We start from the raw sequence: 27,620 nt of genomic DNA on the forward strand, positions 1-27,620 counted from the left end.
CAGTTTCGATCTCAGGATATTTAGTTTTTCACCATAGCCCTCAAAGAGCTCCCAAATATCACATTGCAGAACACAAGATAACAGAGTTAGCCAACTAATCCAAGATGGGAAGATTGGAACTCTGTGTGATGAAGTCACACTTCAGAAAGCAATCTCTCAGAAAGCTTCTCTCTAGTTATTATCTGAGGATATTTCCTTTTTCACCATGGGCCCCTAAGGGCTCCCAAATCTCACTTTGCATATTCCACGAAAAGAGTGTTAGCAAACTGCTTCCTGAGAACTAAGGTGTAACAGTGTGAGAGGAATTCACAGATCACAAAGAAGTTTCTCAGTAAGCTTCTTTCACGTTATGAACTGGTGATATTTCCTTTATCAGCGTAGGCCTCAATGTGATCCAAAGAAGTCCTTCTCAGTTTCCTCAAAAACAGTGATAATGGACTGCTGCATGAAATATAAGTGTAGCTCTGTGAGAAGAATTCACACATCACGAAGATGTTTCTAAGAAAGCTTCTTTCTAGTTTTATTTTTTTTTTCAAGTATTACTATCTTTATTATGGTATAGCGTAGTATTTTATACATTAGCTCATTTTATAGTAAAAACATTTATGTACAACTGTAGAGAAACTGCTGCACAGATAGCTCCAACTTAAATTAGAAAATATTTTCTCTGTAGAAAATAGTAAAAATTGTAACATTTACCAAGCTAACCCAACAAGTTCATTTAAACCAAAAAGTAGCTAAATACATTATATATTTATAAATACAGGTTGAATTCTGGGATCCAGGAGAAACTTTAGTTTCACTTATTGAAATAGCCATGTTTTAAGTTATGTGAAGTGAAATTTCTATTAATCTTCCCTCTTACTCTTAATTTATGCCGGATTATTTTTCTTTATGCTAAATCCATAATCCACAACAAGGTTTTAGCTGTTCTTTTCTAAAGGACAGGTACCATATCCTTTTAATCTGCTTGATAAGGTACCCATGCCTATCCAAATAATGAAAAGGTTCAGTTGTTATTAAAGCATGCCTAGTATTTGGGCAAAATCAGAATCTAATAAATTACACTGTCACCTAATACCCATGGCTTGATGGTAAGTCATGAGGAACAAGGGTAAAGTGATAAAACTGGCAAGTGGATCAACGAATAAAAGCCAAGAGAATTCTGAGACCAGAGGGCAAGAAATATCTAGTCAGGATTCAAGGACAGAACTGAAGTTCAAATAGAAAAAGGATGTTGCCTCAAGGATCAGGAGCTGAGCTGGCTATCAGAGCCCCTAGTACATGGTGATCAAATAAGGGGCAATTAGAGATAAAGACTGGATTCAGCAAGAGAAATCAGGACCTAGAAAGATTCTAGGTGTTCACAATAATTAAATGAAAACCAGACAGATCACGCGGCTTTAATTTCCTAGCATAGTAGTTCCAGGATTCTCAGTACAGAAATAATCTCTGGAAATTAAGGCAAGAAGATAATGCCACTCTTAAGCTCCTGTGCTATGTAGAATGTTTCCCAGAGAAATAGTATCTGAGAAATCAGGCAGAGTTATCTGGCCAGGGGTTACATCAAGTTCTTCAGTTCCCTTAAAACAACTTAATCACATACAGTTTTTCTTAAAAGGAAGCCTCCAAGCAGCTAAAACAAACTTTCAACAGAGATTCAGTTAACAAACAGACCCTATACTGTAGCTTTAGAAACTAGGCCACTGACTACCTAAAAACCCCAGCTTGTCCACTTGAAGTTAACCTCTAGAAACATTAGTGATCTGTGAAGTTTTCACCATTAAAACAATGCTTTATCATGCAAATCATACTTGTTCTCTTTGCTCTCCAGTTATGAATTTGTTACATTTTTGCATCTGATTATTTCCAGTGGTTTGGTTTTTTTTTTTTTTACATACTCTTTGGCAATGCTAATCTGCAACCCCCTACTCCCTTAAATCCTGTGGGTAAATAATGTTCATCTTCCAATAGGAAGAAGTGGAGTACATTATCATTTTAAGCACCATTTATCCAGCCTACTTATAAATAAAGCTATGGAGCCACCTTATACATTTGAAATTCCTTAAAGACCCTGGCTTTCTATTAAAATGTACTTTTATATATACTATCTGTGAAGAATTCACTAAAGCATGAATCACCTTACAATGAGAAGCTAAAAATGTATCAAAATGAACATAAGTATAGGTAATCTATATCAAACGTACATCTTCCAAGTCTAGCGCATACACTGGTATAAACTGTATTACAATCCAGATTAGTTTGAAATCTTGTTTCAAAACATTGCTCAGTATTAAGTCTCAGTAGACAAACAATAGGACCACATGAGAAACTGTTCGGCAGGTGGCTGAGGAAATCTTCCAAAGGTTCAAAGTGGTCCTCCAGAGACTGTTATACTCCCTTAGGTATTTACTTCAGGGAAGGACACTATTAAGGGACACTTTTGAGCATAAAGACAGGTGAACTCACAAAGTATAGGCAGATACACATTTGATTTTATCTTCTAATCTACAGATAATCCATTAGAATAAAAATGTAATGAATTCATACACCTTTCAAAAGGAAAAACTGAAGAAGTAGCAATAAAGTTATAAATTATAATGATCAAATGAAATAATTTAAATGAAGCTTGTCTGTGTCTGAAAGACACAGGGACTTGGCAAGTGGTCAAAAGGAGGCACAATGTGCTTTTAACTTTGTAAGAAAAATAATGTTCAGTTCTATATTGCCAAACATTCTCTTTTTGCTATATAAATCTTCTAATTATTGACCAAATGCTTTACTGAAACTCCGCTTCTGGCCTTTGTTTTGGGATCTGTTACTTTTGTTGCCACCTCCTGATCGCTGTCCTCTCGGGCCTCTACTGCCTTCCCGCTGTCCTCTGAATCTTCTGTTTCCATCCCGCTGTCCCCTGAAGCCTCGACTGCCTTCCCGCTGACCCCTGAAGCCTCCATATCCTTCCCGTGGTCCTTCCAGCTCTGGTTGCTCTGTGGCCACAGAGAGCTGCCAGCGTCGTGAATCATGCCATTTCTCCTGTATTTCTGTTACTGATGTGGTAGGTACATCAAAGCAAACACCCAGTTTTCCTTTGAGAAAAACCATTCCCTTCACTTTGGAATCAATCTCCTCGCCCAGCTGCTCTTTAAGTTCTTTCCAAGCATAACTAATATTTGGCATTTCAATTGAGCACTGCAAGATCATGGTCACAAAACCCACATTTGAGTTGATCAAGGAGCGCTGGTCTACGGACGTGGCACCTGAAATGTGGGCCAGTGCTGCTGCCAGAGCTTCCACAGCCCCCTTCTCCTCTATCAGCTTCTCAGCTGATTGCTTGAAGTGACTAATGGCAGTGGGAGGCACGGAATCCAAAAGCCTGATAGCATCTTTGCTGGAAGCTTTTATTATTTCTGTTGCAGAAGGAACACCTATTCATTTGAACTTAATTCCCGCTTTTTGCTCCACTTGTACTAATTGATATTCTTCCTTGTGTTGATAAAAGCAGATGCACACCCCCGTCCTTCCAGCTCTGCCAGTCCGCCCGGATCGATGAATGTAGGACTCTACATCCTTTGGTGGAGAGCTTTGTATAACCAAATCAACTTCAGGGATGTCTAACCCACGTGCAGCAACATTGGTTGCCACCAGAACTCCAAAACTACCATTTCTAAAACCTTTCAGGGTGATTTCCCTTTGCTTCTGTGGAATGTCTCCATGCAATGACTGGGCATCCTGCTTTATAGCTGAATTCTGGGATAGCTCCTGGGCTTCTTTCTTGGTTTCACAAAAGATGATAGTGCGTCCTTGATGACCACTATATACTCGGATGACATCCCCAATAACTGCTGCCCTCTGAGTCCAGTGGCACTTAATAGCCAGATGCTCCACAGTTATTGCCGTTTTCTGAGTCTTTTTACCAATCAGGTCCACCTGCTCATATGTAGATTTCATGTATTTCTTGGCAACATTAAATACCCAGTGAGGGCAAGTTGCAGAAAAAAGCAATGTTTGGGGATTGTCTTCAGAATCTTTCTTGTACGCCACACTTAAAATCTCTTCCACTTGATCAGCAAATCCCATATCCAACATCTGGTCCACTTCATCCAGGACAACATGCTTAAGTTTGGTGAGATCTAGTTTGCCACTCTGTATGTGGTCTTTGATACGACCTGGTGTTCCAACCAGGATATCAATCCCATTCCTCATGCGTTCAAATTGACCTCCATAGGGAGTTCCACCATAAAAACAAGCCACTGACAGCTTTTTTGTGATGTCACTGAAGTCTTTGCTTACTTGATTTGCCTACTCTCTTGTAGGTGCAAGAACCAGTACCTGAGGGGGACGGCCTCTCTTCCTGTCTTGCAGTTCCCCATGAAGTTTCTCAATCAAAGGGATGGCAAAGGAGAATGTCTTCCCAGTTCCTGTCCGTGCCTGTGCAATTAAGTCCTTCCCACTATAAACATGATGGAAAGTCTTTGCTTGTATAGGAAACAGGAAGGTCACTCCTCGGCCTTTGAGAAGCTTAATAGTTTCTTCAGAGATGGGAAAATTAGAGAAAGCACCTTCTTTTTGTTCCACAGGTATTTCCTGATCTATATCACTGTTACTTTCTTCACTGGCAGCTTCACTGGGGTTACAGTCAAGTTCAGGATGAGGAAATCCGTTCTTCAGTTTGGGGCTTTTCTCTCCAGTTTCTCCATTCATTTCCTTTTCCTTCTTCATCTTCTTCGGCTTAGGAGCATCTATTTCTTCCTCAGAAGGCTCCTCACTTTTTGTCACTTTTTTGGTTTTAGAAGAAACCGCTTTCTTTTCAATGGGCTCCTTTTTCTTTCTCAAACTTTTGGTTTTAGGAGAAATGTCATTTTGAGATGGCTCATCTTTCTTTTTTGCCTTTTTGGATTTAGGAGAATTCATGTCAACTTCAGAAGGCTCTGCTTTCTTTTTAACTTGTTTAGCTTTGGGGGAAACAGTTTCTTCCTCTTCTGCTCTCTCTTCAGTCTTATTAGATTTTGGCTTCTCTTTTTTCTCTTTCTTCTCGGTTTGTTTTCGCAGTGTCTCCCCTTTTTTCATTGCGGCGTCTGATTCCAAACTGGCGTCACTACAGAGTTTCCCCGGCATCTTCAGCGCAGGCTGCCCAGGCCAACCAGTCTTCCCTTTCTAGTTTTAATCTGAGAATATTTCCTTTGTCGCTGTAAGCTTCATTGGGTTCACAAGTATCCCATTGCAGATTTCCGGAAATCTCTTTTAGCAAACTGAACTCTGAAAAGAAACGTGTAACTCTGTGAGTTGCATTCACCCATCGAAATGCAGTTTCTCAGAAGGCTTCTTTCCAGTTTCGATCTGAGGATATTTCCTTTTTCACCATATCCCTCAATGAGCTGCCAAATATCACTTTGCAGAACACAAGATAACAGAGTTAGACAACTGTTCCAAGAAGGGAAGGGTGAAACTCTGTGTGATGAAGTCACACATCAGAAAGCAATCTGTCAGAAAGCTTCTCTCTAGTTATTATCTGAGGATATTTTCTTTTTCACCATGGGCCCCGATGGGCTCCGAAATCTCACTTTTCAGATTCCACGAAAAGAGTGTTAGCAAACTGCTTCCTGAGAAATAAGCTGTAACTCTGTGAGAGGAATTCACAGATCACAAAGAAGTTTCTCAGAAAGCTTCTTTTACGTTTCGAAATGATGATATTTCCTTTATCAGCGTAGGCCTCAATGCGATCCAAAGACGTCCTTCTCAGTTTGTGCAAAAACAGTGATAATAGACTGCTGCATGAAACATAAGTGTAACTCTGTGAGGTGAATTCACTCATCACCAATAAGTTTCTAAGAAAGCTTCTTTTTAGTTTTCATCTGAGGATATTTCCTTGGTCACCGTAAGTTTCATTACGTTCAGAAATATCTCATTGCATATTTCCAGAAAACTGTGTTAGCTAGCTGAACACTGCAGAGAAACGTGTAATTCGGTGAGTTGCATTCACACATCGAAATGCAGTTTCTCAGAAGGCTTCTTTCCAGTTTCGATCTGAGGATATTTCCTTTTTCACAATAGCCTTCAATGAGTTCCCAAATATCACTTTGCAGAACACACGATAACAGAGTTAGCCAACTGTTCCAAGAAGGGAAGTGTAGACATCGGTGTGATGAAGTCACACATCAGAAAGCAATCTCTCAGAAAGCTTCACTCTAGTTATTATGTGAGGATATTTCCTATTTCACCATGGGCCCCTATGCGCTCCCAAATCTCACTTTGCATATTCCATGAAAAGAGTGTTAGCAAACTGCTTCCTGAGAACTAAGCTGTAACTCTGTGAGAGGAACTCACAGACCACAAAGACGTTTCTCAGAAAGCTTCTTTCACGTTTTGAACTGATGATATTTCCTTTTTTAGCGTAGGCCTCAATGCGATCCAAAGAAGTCCTTCACAGTTCCTGAAAAACAGTGATAATGGACTGCTGCATGAAATATAAGTGTAACTCGGTGAGATGAATTCACACATCACCAAGAAGTTTCTAAGAAAGCTTCTTTCTAATTTTCATCTGAGGATATTTCTTTTGTCACTGTAAGCTTCATTGCGTTCGGAAGTATCCCATTGCAGATTTCCAGAAATCTGTGTTAGCAACCTGAACACTGAAGAGAAACGTGTAACTCTGTGAGTCACATTCACACATCGAAATGCAGTTTCTGAGAAGGCTCCTTTGCAGTTTCGATATGAGCATATTTCCTTTTTCACCATAGACATCAATGAGCTCCCAAATATCACTTTCCAGAACCCATGATAACAGAGTTAGCCAACTGTTCCAAGAAGGGAAGGGTGGAACTCTCTGTCATGAAGTCACACATCAGAAAGCAATCTCTCAGAAAGCTTCTCTCGATTTATTATCTGAGGATATTTCCTTTTTCAACATGGGCCCCTCTCAGCTCCCAAATCTCACTTTGCAGATACCACGGAAAGCAGGTTAGCAAACTGCTTCCTGAGAAATAAAATGTAACTCTGTGAGAGGAATTCACAGATCACAAAGAAGTTTCTCAGAAAGCTTCTTTCACGTTTTACCTGATGATATTTCCTTTATTAGCGTCGGCCTCAATGCGATTCAAAGAAGTCCTTCTCAGATTCCTCAAAAAGAGTGATAAAGGACTGCTGCCTGAAACATAAGTGTAACTCTGTGAGATGAATTCACACATCACCAAGAAGTTTTTAAGAAAGCTTCTTTCTATCTTTCATCTGAGGATATTTCATTTGTCACCATAAGCTGCATTTCGTTCAGAAGTATCCCATTGCAGATTTCCCGAAATCTGTGTTAACAAACTGAACACTGAAGAGAAACGTGTAACTCTGTGAGTTGCATTCACACATTGAAATGCAGTTTCTGAGAAGGCTTCTTTAAAGTTTTGATCTGAGGATATTTCCGTTTTCACCATATCCCTCAATGAGATCCCAAATATCACTTTGGAGAACACAAGATAACAGAGTTAGGCAACTGTTACAAGAAGGGAAGGGTGGAACTCTGTGTCATGAAGTCACACATCAGAAATCAATCTCTCAGAAAGCTTCTCACTAGTTTTTATCTGAGGATACTTCCTTTTTCACCATTGGCCCCTATGGCCTCCGAAATCGCACTTTGCAGATTCCACGAAAAGAGTGTTAGCAAACTGCTTCCTGAGAATTAAGCTGTAACTCGGTGAGATGAATTCACAGATCACAAAGAAGTTTCTCAGAAAGCTTCCTTCCCGTTTTGAACTGATGATATTTCCTTTATCAGCGTAGGCTTCAATGCGATCCAAAGTAGCCCTTCTCAGGTTCCTCAAAGACAGTGTTAACGCACTGCTCCACGAAACATAACTGTAACTCTGTGAGATGAATTCACACATCACCAAGAAGTTTCTTAGAAAGCTTCTTTCTAGTTTTCATCTGAGGATATTTCCTTTGTCACTGTAAGCGTCATTCCATTCAGAAGTATCCCATTGCAGATTTCCAGAAATCTCTGTTAGCAAACTGAACACTGAAGAGAAACGTGTAACTCTGCTAGTTGCATTCACACATCGAAATGCAGTTTCTCAGAAGGTCTCTTTGCAGTTTTGATCTGAGGATATTTCCTTTTTCACCATAGCCCTCAATGAGCTCCCAAATATCACTGTGCAGTACACAAGATAACAGAGTTAGCAAACTGTTCCAAGTAGGGAAGGGTGGAACTCTGTGTAAAGAAGTCACACATCGGAAAGCAATCTCTGAGAAAGATTCTCTCTAGTTATTAGGTGAGGATACATCCTTTTTCACCATGGGCCCCTATTGGCTCCCAACTCTCACTTTTCAGATTCCATGAAAAGAGTGTTAGAAAATTGCTTCCTGAGAACTAAGCTGTAAGTCTGTGAGAGGAATTCACAGATCACAAAGAAGTTTCTCAGAAAGCTCCTTTCACGTTTTGAACTGATGATATTTCCTTTATCCACGTTGGCCTCAAAGCGATCCAAAGATTTCCTTCTTAGGTTTTTCAAAAAGAGTGATAATGGATTGCTGCATGAAACGTAAGTGTCTCTCTGTGAGATGAATTCACACATTACCAAGAAGTTTCTATGAAAGCTTCTTTCTAGTTTTCATCTGAGGATATTTCCTTTGTCACCGTAAGCTTCATTGCGTTCAGAAGTATCCCATTGCAGATTTCCAGAAAACTGTGTTAGTGAACTGAACACTGAAGAGAAACGTGTAACTCTGTGAGTTGCATTCCCACATCGAAGTGCAGTTTCTCAGAAGGCTTCTTTGCAGTTTTGATCTGAGGATATTTCCTTCTTCACCATAGCCCTCAATGAGCTCCCAAATATCAGTGTGGAGAACACAATATAACAGAGTTAGCAAACTGTTCCAAGAAGGGAAGGGTGGAACTCTGCGTGAAGAAGTCACAAATCAGAAAGCAATCTCTCAGAAAGCTTCTCTCTGGTTATTCTGTGAGGATATTTCCTTTCTCACCATGGGCCCCTATTGGCTCCCAAATCTCACTTTGCAGATTCCATGAAAAGAGTGTTAGCCAACTTCTTCATGAGAACTAAGCTGTAACTCTGTGAGAGGAAATCACAGATCACAAAGAAGTTTCTCTGAAGGCCTCTTTCACGTTTTGAACTGACGATATTTCCTTTATCAGCGTAGGCCTCTATGCGATCCAAACAAGTCCTTCTCAGGTTCCTCAAAAACAGTGATAATGGACTGCTGCATGAAACATAAGTGTAACTGTGTGAGATGAATTCACAAATCACAAGGAAGTTTCTAAGAAAGCTTCTTTGTAGTTTTCATCTGAGGATATTTCCTTTATCACCGTAAGCATCATTCCGTTCAGAAGTATCCCATTGCAGATTTTCAGAAATCTCTGTGAGCAACCTGAACACTGAAGAGAAACGTGTAACTCGGCGAGTTGCATTCACACATCGAAATGCAGTTTCTCAGAAGGTTTCTTTGCAGTTTTGATCTGAGGATATTTCCTTTTTCACCATAGCCCTCAATGAGCTCCTAAATATCACTGTGCAGAACACAAGATAACAGAGTTAGCAAACTGTTCCAAGTAGGGAAGGGTGGAACTCTGTGTGAAGAAGTCACACATCAGAAAGCAATCTCTGAGAAAGATTCTCTGTAGTTGTTAGGTGAGGATATTTCCTTTTTCACCATAGGCCCCTATTGTCTCCCAAAACTCACTTTGCAGATTCCACAAAAAGAGTGTTAGCAAACTGCTTCCTGAGAACTAAGCTATAAGTCTGTGAGAGGAATTCACAGATCACAAAGAAGTTTCTCAGAAAGCTCCTTTCTCGTTTTCAATGGATGATATTTCCTTTATCAGCTTTGGCCTCAATGTGATCCAAAGAATTCCTTCTTAGGTTTTTCAAAAAGAGTGATAATTGATTGCTGCATGAAACGTAAGTGTCACTCTGTGAGATGAATTCACACATCACCAAGAAGTTTCTATGAAAGCTTCTTTCTAGTTTTCATCTGAGGATATTTCCTTTGTCACCATAAGCTTCACTGCGTTCAGAAGTATCCCATTCAGATTTCCAGAAAAATGTGTTAGAATACTGAACACTGAAGAGAAACGTGTAACTCTGTGAGTTGCATTCACACATCAAAATGCACTTTCTCACAAGGCTTCTTTGCAGTTTTTATGTGAGGATATTTCCTTCTTCACCATACTCCTCAGGCGCTCCCAAATATCACTGTGCAGAACACAAGATTACAGAGTTAGCAAACTGTTCCAAGAAGGGAAGTGTGGAACACTGTGTGAAGAAGTCACACATCAGAAAGCAATCTCTCAGAAAGCTTCTCTCTAGTTATTATGTGAGGATATTTCCTTTTTCACCATGGGCCCCTATGGGCTCCCAAATCTCACTTTGCAGATTCCACGAAAAGAGTGTTAGCAAACTGCTTCCTGAGAACTAAGCTGTAACTCTGTGAGAGGAATTCACAGATCACGAAGAAGTTTCTCAGAAAGCTTCTTTCACCTTTTGAACTGATGATAATTCCTTTATCAGCGTAGGCCTCAATGCGATCCAAAGAAGTCCCTCTCAGGTTCCTCAAAAACAGTGATAATGGACTGCTGCATGAAACATAAGTGTAACTCTGTGAGATTAATTCACACATCACCAAGAAGTTTCTCAGAAAGGTTCTTTCTAGTTTTCATCTGAGGATATTTCCTTTGTGATTGTAAGCTTCATTGTGTTCAGAAGCATCCCATTGCAGCTTTCCAGAAAACTGTGTTAGAAAAGTGAACACCGAAGAGAAACGTGTAACTCTGTGAGGTGCATTCACACATCGAAATGCAGTTTCTCAGCAGGCTTCTTTCCAGTTTCGATCTGAGGATATTTCCTTTTTTACCATAGCCCTCAAGGAGCTCCCAACTATCGCTTTGCAGAACTGAAGATAACAGACTTATCAAACTGTTCCGGCTAGGGAAGGGTGGAACTCTGTGTGAAGAAGTCACATATCAGAAAGCAATCTCTCAGTAAGCTTCTCTCTAATTATGATATGAGGATATTTCCTTTTTCACCATGGGCCCCTATGGGCTCCCAAATCTCACTTTGCAGATTCCACGAAAAGAGGGTTAGCAAACTGCTTCCTGAGAATTAAGCTGTAACTCGGTGAGAGGAATTCACCGATCAGAAAGAAGTTTCTCAGAAAGTTTCTTGCACGTTTTGAACTGATGATATTTCCTTTATCAGCTTAGGCCTCAATGCGATCAAAAGAAGTCCCTCTCAGGTTCCTCAAAAACAGTGATAATGGACTGCTGCATGAAACATAAGTGTCACTCTGTGAGATGAATTCACACATCACCAAGAAATTTCCAAGACAACTTCTTTCTAGTTTTCATCTGAGGATATTTCCTTTGTCCAAGTAAACTTCTTTGCATTCAGAAGTATCCCATTGCCCATTTCCAGAAAACTTTGTTAGCAAATTGAACACTGAAGAGAAACGTTGATCTCTGTGAGTTGCGTTCACTCATCTAAATGCAGTTTCTCAGAAGGCTTCTTTCCAGTTTCGATCTGAGGGTATTTCCTTTTTTACCATAGCCCTCAATGAGCACCCAAATATCACTTTGCAGAACACAAGATAACAGAGTTAGCAAACTGTTCCAAGAAGGGAAGGGTGGAACTCTGTGTGATGAAGTCACACATCAGAAAGCAATCTCTCAAAAAGTTTCCCTCTACTTATCATCTGTGGATATATCCTTTTTCATTATGGGCCCTTATGGGCTCACAACTCTCACTTTGGAGGTTCCATGAAAAGAGTGTTAGCAAACTGCTTCTTGAGAACTAAGCTGTAACTCTGTGAGAGGAATTCACAGATCACAAAGAAGTTTCTCAGAAAGCTTCTTTCACGTTTTGAACTGATGATATTTCCTTTATCAGCGTAGGCCTCAATGCGATCCAAAGAATTCCCTCTCAGGTCCCTCAAAAACAGTGATAATGGACTGAGGCATGAAACATAAGTGTAACTCTGTGAGATGAATTCACACATCACCAAGAAGTTTCTAAGAAAGCTTCTTTCTGGTTTTCATCTGAGGATATTTCCTTTGTCACTGTAAGCTTCATTGCGTTCCGATGTATCCCATTGCAGATTTCCAGAAAACTGTGTTCGGAAACTGAACACTGAAGAGAAACGTGTAACTCTGTGAGTTGCATTCACACATCGAAATGCAGTTTCTCAGAAGGCTTCTTTCCAGTTTCGATCTCAGGATATTTCCTTTTTTACCATAGCCCTCAATGAGCTCCCAAATATCACTTTGCAGAACACAAGATAACAGACTTAGCAAACTGTTCCAAGAAGGGAAGGGTGGAACTCTGTGTGATGAAGTCACATATCAGAAAGCAATCTCTCAGTAAGCTTCTCTCTAGTTATTATATGAGGATATTTCCTTTTTCACCATGGCCCCCTATGGGCTCCCAAATCTCACTTTGGCGATTTCACGAAAAGAGTGTTAGCAAACTGCTTCCTGAGAATTAAGCTGTAACTCTGTGAGAGGAATTCACAGATCACAAAGAAGTTTCTCAGAAAGCTTCTTGCACGTTTTGAACTGATGATATTTCCAGATCAGCGTAGGCCTCAATGCGATCCAAAGAAGTCCTTATCAGGTTCCTCAAACACAGTGATAATGGACTGCTGCATGAAACATAAGTGTAACTCTGTCAGATGAATTCACACATCACTAAGAAGTTTGTAAGAAGGCTTCTTTCTACTTTTCATCTCAGGATATTTCCTTTGTCACCATAAGCTTCATTGCATTCAGAAGTATCCCATTGCTATTTCCAGAAAACTGTGTTAGCAAACTGAACTTTGAAGAGAAACGTGTAACTCTGTGAGTTGCATTCACACATCGAAATGCAGTTTCTCAGAAGGCTTCGTTCCAGTTTCTATCTGAGGATATTTCCTTTTTACCATAGCCCTCAGTGAGCTCCCAAATATCACTTTGCAGAAAACAAGACAACAGAGTTAGCTAACTGTTCCAAGAAGGGAAAGGTGGAACTCTGTGTGATGATGTCACACATCAGAAAGCAATCTCTCAGAAAGCTTCTCTCTAGTTATTTTCTAAATATATTTCCTATTTCACTTTGGGCCTCTATGGGCTCCCAAATCTCACATTGCAGATTCCACGAAAAGAGTGTTGGCAAACTGCTTCCTGAGAACTAAGCTGTAACTCTCCAAGAGGAATTCACAGATCACAAAGAAGTATCTCAGAAAGCTTCTTTCACGTATTGAACTGATGATATTTCCTTTATCAGCATAGGCCTCAATGCGATCCAAAGAAGTCCTTCTCAGGTTCCTCAAAAACGGTGATAAGGGACTGCTGCATAAAACATAAGTGTAACTCTGTGAGATGAATTCACACATCACCAAGAAGTTTCTAAGAAAGCTTCTTTCTACTTTTCATCTGAGGATATTTCCTATGTCACCGTAAGCTTCATTGCGTTCAGAAGTATCCCATTGCAGATTTCCAGAAAACTGTGTTAGCAAACTGAACACTGAAGAGAAACGTGGAACTCTGTGAGTTGCATTCACCCATCTAAATGCAGTTTCTGAGAAGGCTTCTTTCCAGTTTCAATCTGAGGATATTTCCTTTTTCACCATAACCCTCAAGGAGCTCCCAAATATCACCTTGCAGAACACAGGATAACAGAGCTAGCAAACTGTTCCAAGAAGGGAAAGGTGGAACTCTGTGTGATGAAGTCGCACATCAGAAGCAATCTCTCCGTAACCTTCTCTCTAGTTATTATATGCGGATATTTCCTTTTTCACAATGGGCCCCAATGGTCTCCCAAATCTCCCTTTGCAGATTCCACCGAAAGAGTGTTAGGAAACTGCTTCCTGAGAACCAAGCTGTAACTCTGTCATAGGAATTCACAGATCACAAAGAAGTTTCTCAGAAAGCTTCTTTCCAGTTTTAAACTGATGATATTTCCTTTATCAGCGTAGGCTTCAATGCCATCCAAAGAAGTCCTTCTCAGGTTCCTCAAAAGCAGTGATAATGGACTGCTGCATGAAACATAAGTGTAACTCTGTGAGATGAATTCACACATCACCAAGAAGTTTCTAAGAAAGTTTCCTGCTAGTTTTGATCTGAGGATATTTCCTTTGTCATCGTAAGCTTCATTGCGTTCAGAAGTATCCCTGTGGAGATTACCAGAAAACTGTGTTAGCAAATTGAACAGTAAAGAGAAACTTGAAACTCTGTGATTTTCATTCACACATCAAAATGCAGTTTCTCAGAAGGCTTCCTTCCAGTTTTGATCTGAGGATATTTCCTTTTTTACCATAGCCCTCAATGAGCTCCCAAATATCACTTTGCAGAATGCACGACAAAAGTGTTAGCAAACTGTTCCAAGAAGGGAAGGATGGAACTCTGTGTGATGAAGTCACACATCAGAAAGCAATCTCTCAGAAAGCTTCCCTCTACTTACTTTCTGAGGATATATCCTTTTTCACCATGGTGCCCTATGGGCTCCCAAATCTCACTTTGCAGTTTCACCGAAAAGAGTGTTAGCAAACTGCTTCTTGAGAACTAAGCTGTAACTCTCCGAGAGGAATTCACAGATCACAAAGAATTATCTCAGAAAGCTTCTTTCACGTATTGAACTTATGATATTTCCTTTATCAGCGTAGGCCTCAATGCGATCCAAAGAAGTCCCTCTCAGGTTCCTCAAAAACAGTGATAATGGACTGCTGCATGAAACATAAGTGTAACTCTGTGAGATGAATTCACACATCACCAAGAAATTTCTAAGAAAGCTTCTTTATAGTTTTCATCTGAGGATATTTCCTTTGTCACCATAAGCTTCATTGCGTTCAGAAGCATCCCATTGCAGATTTCCAGAAAACTGTGTTAGCAAACTGAACACTGAAGAGAAACGTGGAACTCTGTGAGTTGCATTCACACATCGAAATGCAGTTTCTCTGAAGGCTTCTTTCCAGTTTTGATCTGAGAATATTTCCTTTTTTACCATAGCCCTCAATGAGCTCCCAAATATCACTTTGCAGAACACAAGATAACAGAGTTAGCAAACTGTTCCAAGAAGGGAAAGGTGGAACTCTGTGTGACGTAGTCACACATCAGAAAGAAATCTCTCAGAAAACTTCTCTCCAGTTATTTTCCGAATATATTTCCTATTTCACATTGGGCCCCTCGGGGCTTCCAAATCACACTTGCAGATTTCACGAAAAGAGTGTTAGCAAACTGCTTCCTGAGAAGAAAGCTATAACTCTGTGAGAGGAATTCACAGATCACAAAGAAGTTTCTCAGAAACCTTCTTTCAAGTTTTGAACTGATGATATTTCCTTTATCAGCGTAGGCCTCAATGCGATCCAAAAAATCCTTCTCAGGTTCCTCAAAAACAGTGATAATGGACTGCTGCAAGAAACATAAGTGTAACTCTGTGAGATGAATTCACACATCACCAAGAAGTTTCTAAGAAAGCTTCTTTCTAGTTTTCATCTGACGATATTTCCTTTGTCACCGTAAGCTTCATTGCATTCAGAAGTATCCCATTGCAGATTTCCAGAAAATTGTGTTAGGAAACTGAACACTGAAGAGAAGCATGGAACTCTGTGAGTTGCATTCACACATCGAAATGTAGTTTCTCTGAAGGCCTCTTTCCAGTTTTGATCTGAGGATAAATCCTTTTTTACCATATCCCTCAATGAGCTCCCAAATATCACTTTGCAGAACAGAAGATAACAGAGTTAGCAAACTGTTCCAAGAAGGGAAGGGTGGAACTCTGTGTGATGAAGTCACACATCAGAAAGCAATATCTCAGAAACCTTCTGTCTAGTTATTTTCCAAATATATTTCCTATTTCAAATTGGCCCCTAGGGGCTCCCAAATCTCACTTTGCAGATTCCACGAAAAGAGAGTTAGCAAACTGCTTCCTGAGAACTAAGCTGTAACTCTGTGAGAGGAATTCACAGATTACAAAAGAGTTTCTCATAAAGTTTCTTTCACGTTTTGAACTGATAATATTTCCTTTATCAGCTTAGGACTCAATGGGATCCAAAGAAGTGCTTCTCAGGTTCCGCAAAAACAGTGATCATGGACTGCTGTATGAAACATAAGTGTAACTCTGAGAGATGAATTCCCACATGACCAAGCAGTTTCTAAGAAAGCTTCTTTCTAGTTTTCATCTGAGAATATTTCCTTTCTCACCATAAGCTTCATTGCATTCACAACTATCCCATTGCAGATTTCCAGAAAACTGTGTTAGGAAACTGAACATTGAAAAGAAACGTGGAACTCGATGAGTTGCATTCACACATCGAAAGCAGTTTCTCAGAAGGCTTCTTTCCAGTTTCGCTCTGAGGTTATTTCCTTTTTCACCATAGCCCTCAATGAGCTCCCAAATATCACTTCGCAGAACACAAGATAACAGAGTTAGAAACTGTTCCAAGAAGGGAAGGGTGGAACTCTGTGTGATGAAATCACACATCGCAAAGCAATCTCTCAGAAAGCTTCTCTCTAGTTAGTATCTGAGGATATTTCCCTTTTCACCATGGGCCCCTGTGGGCTCCCAAATGTCCCTTTGCAGATTCCACGAAAAGAGTGTTAGCAAACTGCTTCCTGAGAACTAAGCTGTAACTCTGTGACATGAATTCCCAAATCACAAAAAAGTTTCTCAGAAAGCTTCTTTCAGGTTTTGAACTGATGATATTTCCTTTATCGTCACAGGGCTCAATGCGATCCAAAGAAGTCCTTCTCATGTTCCTCAAAAACAGTGATGACGGACTGCTGCATGAAACATCAGTGTAACTCTGTGAGATGAACTCACACATCACCAAGAAGTTTCTAAGAAAGCTTCTTTCTAGTTTTCATCTGAGGATATTTTCTTTGTCACCGTAAGCTTCATTCCGTTCAGAAGTATCCCATTGCAGATTTCTGGAAAGCTGTGTTAGCAAAGTGAACCCTTAAGAGAAACGTGGAACTCGGTGAGTTGCATTCACACATCGAAATGCACTTTCTCAGAAGGCTTCTTTCCAGTTTCGCTCTGAGAATATTTCCTTTTTCACCATAGCCCTCGATGAGCTCCCAAATATCACTTTACAGAACACAAGATAACAGAGTTAGAAACTGCTCCAGGAAGGGAATGGTGGAACTCTGTGTGATGAAGTCACACATCAGAAAGCAATCTCTCAGAAAGCTTCTCTCTAGTTACTATCTGAGGATATTTCCTTTTTCACCATGGGCCCCTAAGGGCTCCCAAATCTCACTTTGCATATTCCACGAAAAGAGTGTTAGCAAACTGCTTCTTGAGAACTATGCTGTAACTCTGTGAGAGGAATTCACAGAACACAAAGAAGTTTCTCCGAAAGCTTCTTTCACGTTTTGAAATGATGATATTTCTTTTATCAGCGTAGGGCTCAGTGCGATCCAAAGAAGTCCTTCTCAGTTTCCTCAAAAACAGTGATAATGGACTGCTGCATGAAACATAAGTGTAACTCTGTGAGATGAATTTACACATCACCAAAAAGTTACTTTGAAACCTTTCTAGTTTTCATCTGAGGATATTTCCTTTGTCACCATAAGCCTCATTGCGGTCGGAAGTATCCCATTGCAGATTACCAGAAAAGTGCGTTAGCAAACTCATCACTGAAGAGAAACGTGTACCTCTGTGAGTTTCATTCACACATCGAAATGCAGATTCTCAGAAGGCTTCTTTCCAGTTTTGATCTGAGAATATTTCCTTTTTCACCATAGCCGTCAATGAGCTACCACGTATCACACTGCAGAATCCAGGACAACAGTGTTAGCAAACTGTTCCAAGAAGGGAAGGGTGGAGCTCCGTGTGAAGAAGTCACACATCAGAAAGCAATCTCTCAGAAATCTTCTCTCTAGTTTTTATCTGTGGATATTTCCATTTTCACCATAGGCACATATGGGCTCCGAAATCTCACTTTGCAGATTCCACGAAAAGAGAGATAGCAAAGTGCTTCCTGAGGAATAAGCAGCACCTCTGTAAGATGAATTCACAGATAACAAAGAAGTTTCTCAGAAAGCTTCCTTCACGTTTTGAACTGATTATATTTCCTTTATCTGCGTAGATCTCAATGAAATCCAAAGAAGACCTTCTCAGATTCCTCAAAGACAGTGATAATGAACGGCTGCATGAAACGTAAGTGTAACTCTGTGAGATGAATTCACATATCACCCAGAAGTTTCTAAGAAAGCTTCTTTCTAGTTCTCATCTGAGGATATTTCCGTTGTCCTGTAAGCTTCATTGTGCTAGGAAGTATCCCATTGCAGATTTGCAGAAAACTGTGTTAGCAAACTAATCACTGAAAAGAAACGTGTACCTCTGTGAGTTTCACTCACACATCGCAGTGCAGTTTCTCAGAAGGCTTCTTTCCAGTTTTGATGTGAGGATATTTCCTTTTTCACCGCAGCCCTGAATCAGCTCCCAAATATCACTCTGCAGAATCCAAGACGACAGGGTTGCCAAACTGTTCCAAGAAGGGAAGTGTGGAACTGTGTGTGATGAAGTCACACATCAAAAAGCAATCACTCAGAAAGCTTCTCTCTAGCTATTATCTGAAGAGATTTCCTTTTTCACCATGGGCCCCTATGGGCTCCAAAATCTCACTTTGCAGATTCCATGAAAAGAGTGTTAGCAAACTGCTTTTGGAGATCTATGCTGTAACTCAGTGAGATGAATTCACAGAACAAAAAGAAGTTTCTCAGAAAGCTTCTTTCACGCTTTGAAATGATGATATTTCCTTTATCAGTGTAGGCCTCAATGCAATCCAAAGAAGCCCTTCTCAGCTTCCTCAAAGACAGTGAAAATGGAATACTGCATGAAACAAAAGTGTGACTCTGTGAGATGAATTCACACAACACGAAGAAGTTTCTAAGAAAGCTTCTTTCTAGTTTTCATCTGAGGAGATTTCCTATGTCACCGTAAGCTTCATTGCACTAAGAAGTATCCCATTGCGGATTTCCAGAAAACTGTGTTAGCAAACTGATCACTGAAGAGGAACATGTAGCTCTGTGAGTTGCATTCACTCATCGCCATGCAGTTTCTCCGATGGCTTCTTTCCAATTTTTTATCTTAGGATATTTTCTTTTTCACCATAGCCCTCAATAAACTCTCAAATATCACTTTGCAGAATCCATGACACCAGTGTTAGCAAACTGTTCCAAGAAGGGAAGGGTGGTACTCTGTGTGATGAAGTCACACATCAGAAAGCAATCTCTCAGAAAGCTTCTCTCTAGTTACTATCTGAGGATATTTCCTTTTTCGCCATGGGCCCCAATGGGCTCCCAAGTATCACTTTGCAGATTCCACGAAAAGAGTGTTAGCAAACTGCTTCGTGAAGACAAAGTTGTAATTTGGTGAGATGAATTCACATGTCACAATGAAGTTTCTCATAACGCTACTTTCTAGTTTTTCTTTGGGGATATTTACTTTCTCACCGTCAGCTTCGTTGCGCTAAGAGAGATATTATTGCAGATTTCAAGAAAAGAGTCTTAGCAACGGATCAATGAAAAGGAAAGTGTAACTCTTTGAGTTTCATCCGCCTGTCACAAAGCAGTTTCTCTGAACGCTTCTTTCCAGTTTTCATCTGAGAATATTTACTTTTTTACTATAGCCCTCAATCAGCTCCCAAATATCACTTTGCAGATTCCACGAAAACAGGAAAGTGCTTCGTGACGACAAAGTTGTAACTCGGTGAGATAAATTCACATGTCACAAAGAGGTTTCTCAGAAAGCTACTTTCCAGTTTTTCTCTGAGGATATTTCCTTTGTCACCGTCAGCTTCATTGTGCTGAGGGATATCCCAATGCAGATTTCAAGAAAAGAGTCTTAGCAACGGATCAATGAAAAGGAAAGTGTAACTCTGTGAGTTGCATCCACATGTCACAAGGCAGTTTCTCAGAACCCTTCTTTCCAGTTTTGATCTGAAGATATTTCCTTTTTCACCATAGCCCTCAATGAGCTCCCATATATCACTTGGCAGAATCTATGACAACAGTGTTAGGAACCTGCTGGGAGAAGAGAAAAGTGAATCTCTGTGTTATGAATTCACACATCAGAAAGCAATCTCTCAGAATGCTTCTTTCTAGTTATTATCTGAGGATATTTCCGTTTTCACCCTAGGCCTCACTGCTCTCCCAAATATCACTTTGCAGATTCCACGAAAACACTGTTAGCAAACTGCTTCATGAAGACTAAGTTGTTACTCTGTGACATGAATTCACATATCACAAAGAAGTTTGTAACAAAGCTTCTTTCACGTTTTTAATCGAGGATATTTTCTGTAACAGCGTTGGCCTCAATGCGATCCAAGGTATCACTTCTCAGGTTCCTCAAAGACAGTGTTAATCGACTGCTCCATCAAACGTAAGTGTAACTCTGTGAGATGAATTGACACATCACAAAGAAGTTTCTAATAAAGCTTCCTTCTCGTTTTGTCTGAGGATATTTCCTTTGTCACCGTAAGCCTCATTGCACTCAGAAATATCCAATTGCCGATTTCAAGAAAACTGTGTTAGCAAAATGATCTCTGAAGAGAAAAGTGTAACTCTGTGAGTTGCATTCGCACATCATAATGCAGCTTCTCAGAACCCTCTTTCCCAGTTTTAATCTGAGGACATTTCCTTTTCCACCATAGCCTTCAATGAGCTCCCAAATATCACTTTGCAGATTCCACGGCAACAGTGTTAGCAAACTGCTTCGTGAACACAAAGTTGTAACTCGGTGAGATGAATTCACATGGCAGAAAGAAGTTTCTTAGAAAGCTACTTTCTAGTTTTTCTCTGATGATATTTCCTTTGTCACCGTCAACTTCATTGCTCTGAGAGATATCCCAATGCAGATTTCAAGAAAAGAGTCTTAGCAAAGGGATCAGTGAAAAGGAACGTGTAACTCTGTGAGTTGCATCCAAATGTCACGATGCAGTTTCTCAGAACGCTTCTTTCCAGTTTTTATCTGAGGATATTTCCTTTTTCACCATAGCCCTCAATGAGCTACCAAATATCACTTGGCAGAATCCACGACAACAGTGTTAGGAACCTGCTGCAAGAACGGAAAAGTGAATTTTAGTGTTTTATATTCACACAAGAGAAAGCAACTTCTGAGAAAGCTTCTTTCTAGTTAATATATGAGGATATTTCCATTTTCACCTTAGGCCTCAATGCACTCCCAAATATCACTTTGCAGCTTCCACGAAAACACTGTTAGCAAACTGCTACAAGAAGGGAAAGGTGAATATCTTTGTGATGAATTCACAAATCACAAAGCAATTTCTCAGAAAGCTTCTTTCTAGATTTTATCTGAGGATTTTTCCGTTTTCACCATGGGCCTCCATGCGCTCCCCAATATCACTTTTCAGATTCCACGACAACAGTGTTAGCAAACAGCTTCATGAAGACAAAGTTGTAACTCGGTGAGATGAATTCACATATCACAAAGAAGTTTCTCAGAAAGCGACTTTCTAGTTTTTATTTGAGGATATTTCCTTTGTCTCTGTCAGCCTTATTGCACTAAGAAATAACCCAATGCAGATTTCAAGAAAAGAGTCTTAGCCAACGGATCAATGAAAAGGAAAGTGTAACTTTGTGAGTTGTATTAACAAGTCACAATGCAGTTTCTCAGAACACTTCCTTCCAATTGTAATCTGAGGTGATTTTCTTTTCCACCATATCCCTCACTGGGTTCCAAAATATCACTTAGCCAATTCCACGAGAAGAGTCTTAGCGAACGGCTTCATGAGGAGAAAGGTGTATCTCTGTGAGATGAATTCACAGATCACATTGAAGTTTCTCAGAAAGCTGCTTTCTCATTTTTAACGGAGGATATTTCCTTTGGTCCTATAGTCTTCAAAGGGATCTGAAATATCAGTTCTCAGAATCCACAAAACAGGGCTAGCCAACAGCTCCTCGAAATACAGGAGTAACTCAGTAAGTTGAATTCACACACCACAGAACAGTTTCTCAGGAAGCATCTTTATTCTTTGAGCTGAGGTTATTTGTGGTCTCGGAGCGCCACTGTGTGTCTTATTGCAGTTTCTGCGAAAACTCTGTTAGCAAGCTTCTGAATGAAAACAATCATCTAACACTGTGAGCTGAATTCACCCACAACAGAGAAGTTTCTGAGAGGGCTTCTCTACAGAATTGTCTGAAGATATTTCATTATTCACCATGGGATTCAACGATATCCAAGACATCACTTCTGAGTTTCCACAAAGTCAGTGCTAGCAGACTCCTCCATGAAATATTGGTGTTACACTTTGGAATGAATTCACACATCACAAAGCAGTTTCTCAGAAAACTTCATTCCGGTTTTTTTCGGAGGATATTTCCTTTTTCACCATAGCCCTCAATGAGCTCCCAAATATCACTTTACAGAATCCATGAAAGCAGTGTTAGCACACAGCTACAAGAAGAGAAAGGTGAATCTCCATGTGATGAATTCACATATCAGAAGGCAATTTCTCAGGAAACTTCTTTCTTGTTTTCACCTGAGGATATTTCCGTTTTCACCATGGGCTCCTATGGGCTCCCAAATATCACTTTACAGATTCCACCACAAGAGTGTTAGCAAACTGCTTCGTGAAGACAAAGTTGTAACTTGGTGAGATGAATTCCCAGGTCACAAAGAAGTTTCTCAGAAAGCTACTTTCTAGTTTTTATTTGAGGAAATTTCCTTTGTCACCATCAGCTTCATTGTGCTAAGAAATATCCCAATGCAGATTTCAAGACAAGAGTGTCAGCAAACGGATCAATGAAAAGGATAGTGTAACTCTGTGAGTTGCATCCACATGTCACAATGCAGTTCTCAGAACGCTTCTTTCCAGTTTTTATCTGAGGATATTTCCTTTTTCACCATAGCCCTCAATGAGCTACCAAATATCACTTGGCAGAATCCACGACAACAGTGTTAGGAACCTGCTGCAAGAACGGAAAAGTGAATTTTAGTGTTTTATATTCACACAAGAGAAAGCAACTTCTGAGAAAGCTTCTTTCTAGTTAATATATGAGGATATTTCCATTTTCACCTTAGGCCTCAATGCACTCCCAATATCACTTTGCAGCTTCCACGAAAACACTGTTAGCAAACTGCTACAAGAAGGGAAAGGTGAATATCTTTGTGATGAATTCACAAATCACAAAGCAATTTCTCAGAAAGCTTCTTTCTAGATTTTATCTGAGGATTTTTCCGTTTTCACCATGGGCCTCCATGCGCTCCCCAATATCACTTTTCAGATTCCACGACAACAGTGTTAGCAAACAGCTTCATGAAGACAAAGTTGTAACTCGGTGAGATGAATTCACATATCACAAGAAGTTTCTCAGAAAGCGACTTTCTAGTTTTTATTTGAGGATATTTCCTTTGTCTCTGTCAGCCTTATTGCACTAAGAAATAACCCAATGCAGATTTCAAGAAAAGAGTTTTAGCCAACGGATCAATGAAAAGGAAAGTGTAACTTTGTGAGTTGTATTAACAAGTCACAATGCAGTTTCTCAGAACACTTCCTTCCAATTGTAATCTGAGGTGATTTTCTTTTCCACCATATCCCTCACTGGGTTCCAAAATATCACTTAGCCAATTCCACGAGAAGAGTCTTAGCGAACGGCTTCATGAGGAGAAAGGTGTATCTCTGTGAGATGAATTCACAGATCACATTGAAGTTTCTCAGAAAGCTGCTTTCTCATTTTTAACGGAGGATATTTCCTTTGGTCCTATAGTCTTCAAAGGGATCTGAAATATCAGTTCTCAGAATCCACAAAACAGGGCTAGCCAACAGCTCCTCGAAATACAGGAGTAACTCAGTAAGTTGAATTCACACACCACAGAACAGTTTCTCAGGAAGCATCTTTATTCTTTGAGCTGAGGTTATTTGTGGTCTCGGAGCGCCACTGTGTGTCTTATTGCAGTTTCTGCGAAAACTCTGTTAGCAAGCTTCTGAATGAAAACAATCATCTAACACTGTGAGCTGAATTCACCCACAACAGAGAAGTTTCTGAGAGGGCTTCTCTACAGAATTGTCTGAAGATATTTCATTATTCACCATGGGATTCAACGATATCCAAGACATCACTTCTGAGTTTCCACAAAGTCAGTGCTAGCAGACTCCTCCATGAAATATTGGTGTTACACTTTGGAATGAATTCACACATCACAAAGCAGTTTCTCAGAAAACTTCATTCCGGTTTTTTTCGGAGGATATTTCCTTTTTCACCATAGCCCTCAATGAGCTCCCAATATCACTTTACAGAATCCATGAAAGCAGTGTTAGCACACAGCTACAAGAAGAGAAAGGTGAATCTCCATGTGATGAATTCACATATCAGAAGGCAATTTCTCAGGAACTTCTTTCTTGTTTTCACCTGAGGATATTTCCGTTTTCACCATGGGCTCCTATGGGCTCCCAATATCACTTTACAGATTCCACCACAAGAGTGTTAGCAAACTGCTTCGTGAAGACAAAGTTGTAACTTGGTGAGATGAATTCCCAGGTCACAAAGAAGTTCTCAGAAAGCTACTTCTAGTTTTTATTTGAGGAAATTTCCTTTGTCACCATCAGCTTCATTGTGCTAAGAAATATCCCAATGCAGATTTCAAGACAAGAGTGTCAGCAAACGGATCAATGAAAAGGATAGTGTAACTCTGTGAGTTGCATCCACATGTCACAATGCAGTTTCTCAGAACGCTTTGTTCCAGTTTTTATCTGAGGACATTTCCTTTTTCATCATAGCCCTCAATAAGCTCCCAAATATCACTTTGCACATTCCACAAGAAGAGTGTTAGCAAACTGCCCCAAGAAGGGAACGGTGAATCTTTTTGTGATTAACTCACACAACAGAAAGCAATTTCTTAGAAGGATTTTTTCTAGTTTTTATCTGAGAATACTTCCATTTTCACCATGGGCCTCAATGCACTCCCAAATATCACTTTGTAGATTCCACAACAACAGTGTTAGCAAACTGCTTCATGAAGACAAAGTTGTAACTCAGTGAGATGAATTCCCACATCACAAAGAAGTTTCTCAGAAAGCTACTTTCTAGTTTTTATTTGAGGAAATTTCCTTTGTCTCCATCAGCTTCATTGTGCTAAGAAATATCTCAGTGCAGATTTCAACAAAAGAGTGCTAGCAAACGGATCAATGAAAAGGAAAGTGTAACTCTGTGCAGTGTATTCACAGATCAAAATGCAGTTTCACCATAGGCCCGAATGTGATCCCTAATTTCCCTTCGCGGATCCATCCACGAGGGACTTCCAAACCATGTAATGTAAAGAAAGCTTAAAATATGTGAGTTGAATGAATATAGGAAAATGCAGATTCACAGAAAGCTTCTTTCGAGTGTTTATCTGAAGATATTTGCTTTTTCACAAGAGTCCTGAATGTGCTCCTGAAGATCTCTTTGTGGATCCGTCCATGACAGTTTCCAAGTTGTGTAATGTAAAGTAAACTTAATCTGTGTGAAGTGATTGCACATATCACAGAATAGTTTCCTAGAAAGCTTCTTTCCAGTTTTTTTCTGAGGCTATTTCCCTTTTCACCATCAGCATCAACATGCTCCAGGATATCACTTGGTTTCTGTCTCTAAAAAAGGGTTTCCCCGACGCTGTATGAGAAGAGAGGTATAACACTGTGACTGAAATGCACACGTCACAAAGCAATTCCTCAGAAAGCTTCCCTCCAGTTTCGGAGAATGGACATGTCAGAGAACAGTTTCGGAGAATGGACATGTTAGATAACAGTTTCTTCGAGTGCTTTTTCCTCTTTTTTATTGGACGACATTTCACTTTTTGCCGTAGTCTTAAATGTGCTCTGAATACCACTCTTTTGGTTTTACTGGAACATTGTTCAATCTGTGCCTTATGAGAAGAAAGTTACAACTCCCTGAGTGGAATGCGGACATCATGCACCAGTTTCTCAGAAAGCTTCTCTCCAGTTTTTTTCTCACAATATTACCTATTTTACCATAGGCCCAAATGTGATCCCAAATATCCTTTCACGGATCCATCGATGAGGGTGTTTCCAAGCTCTGTAATGTAAACAAAAGCTTCATCTCTGTGAGATGAGTAAATATAGCAAAAAGTAGATTCACAGAAAGCTTCTTTCCAGTTTTTATCTGAAGATATTTCCTTTTTCACCAGACCTGAATGTGCTCCCAAAGGTCCCTTCGTGGATCCGTCCATGACCATTTCCAAGGTGTGTAATGTAAAGATAGCTTTTACTATGTGAGATGATTACACATATCACAGAGTAGTTTCCTACAAAGCATCTTTCCAGGTTTTGTCTGAGGCTATTTCCTTCTCTCACCATCAGCATCAACATGCTCCCGAATATCACTTGGTAGCTGTTTCTCCAAAAGGGTTTCCCCGACGCTGTATGAGAATAAAGGTATAACACGGTGACTGGAATGCACATGTCACAAAGCAGTTCCTCGGAAAGCTTCTCTCCAGTTTCGGTCTGAACATATTTCCTTTTTCACTGTTAGCCTAAAAGTGCTCCCGAATATCCCATCACATGCTAAACATGCACAGGGTTAAAAAACTGCTCAATGAAAAGAGAGTCTTAATTGAGTGAGAGTAATGAAGATGTCACGGGGCAGTTTCACAGAAAGCTTCCTACTGGATTTTTCCAGAGGATATTTCTTTCTCCATATTCTTTTTATTTATTTATTTATTTATTTATTTTTTTTATTATACTTTAAGTTCTAGGGTACATGTGCATGACGTTTATATCATGTATAACTCCCCAATGCAATCCCTCCCTCCTCCCCCCTCCCCATGATAGGCCCCAGTGTGTGATGTTCCCCTTCCCGAGTCCAAGTGATCTCATTGTTCAGTTCCCACCTATGAGTGAGAACATGCGGTGTTTGGTTTTCTCTTCTTGTGATAGTTTGCTAAGAATGATGGATTCCAGCTGCATCCATGTCCCTACAAAGGACGCAAACTCATCCTTTTTTATGGCTGCATAGTATTCCATGGTGTATATGTGCCACATTTTCTTAATCCAGTCTGTCACAGATGGACATTTGGGTTGATTCCAAGTCTTTGTTATTGTGAATAGTGCCGCAATAAACATACGTGTGCATGTGTCTTTGTAGTAGAGTAATTTATAATCCTTTGGGTATATACCCAGTAGTGGGATGGCTGGGTCATATGGTACATCTAGTTCTAGATCCTTGAGGAATCGCCATACTGTTTTCCATAATGGTTGAACTAGTTTACAATCCCACCAACAGTGTAAAAGTGTTCCTATTTCTCCACATCCTCTCCAACACCTGTTGTTTCCTGACTTCTTAATGATTGCCATTCTAACTGGTGTGAGATGGTATCTCATTGTGGTTTTGATTTGCATTTCTCTGATGGCGAGTGATGATGAGCATTTTTTCATGTGTCTGTTGGCTGTATGGATGTCTTCTTTTGAGAAATGTCTGTTCATATCCTTTGCCCACTTTTTGATGGGGTTGTTTGTTTTTTTCTTGTATATTTGTTTGAGTTCTTTGTAGATTCTGGATATTAGCCCTTTGTCAGATGAGTAGGTTGCAAAAATTTTTTCCCATTCTGTAGGTTGCCTGTTCACTCTGATGGTAGTTTCTTTAGCTGTGCAAAAGCTCTTTAGTTTAATTAGATCCCATGTGTCAATTTTTG

At 39.9% G+C, this 27,620-nt stretch overlaps 1 pseudogene across 1 annotated transcript; it reads right to left on the bottom strand.

The window, feature by feature from the left end:
- Positions 1 to 523: 523 nt before the first annotated feature.
- On the bottom strand, positions 524 to 5,146 carry LOC117081194 (annotated as a pseudogene). Its single transcript, XR_004436133.1, has one exon. The product of XR_004436133.1 is annotated as a nucleolar RNA helicase 2-like (transcript).
- Positions 5,147 to 27,620: the final 22,474 nt, after the last annotated feature.

This window comes from Trachypithecus francoisi, unplaced genomic scaffold (genome assembly GCF_009764315.1).
Source record: "Trachypithecus francoisi isolate TF-2019V2 unplaced genomic scaffold, Tfra_2.0 Contig00240, whole genome shotgun sequence".
NCBI classification, from domain to species: Eukaryota; Metazoa; Chordata; class Mammalia; order Primates; family Cercopithecidae; genus Trachypithecus; species Trachypithecus francoisi.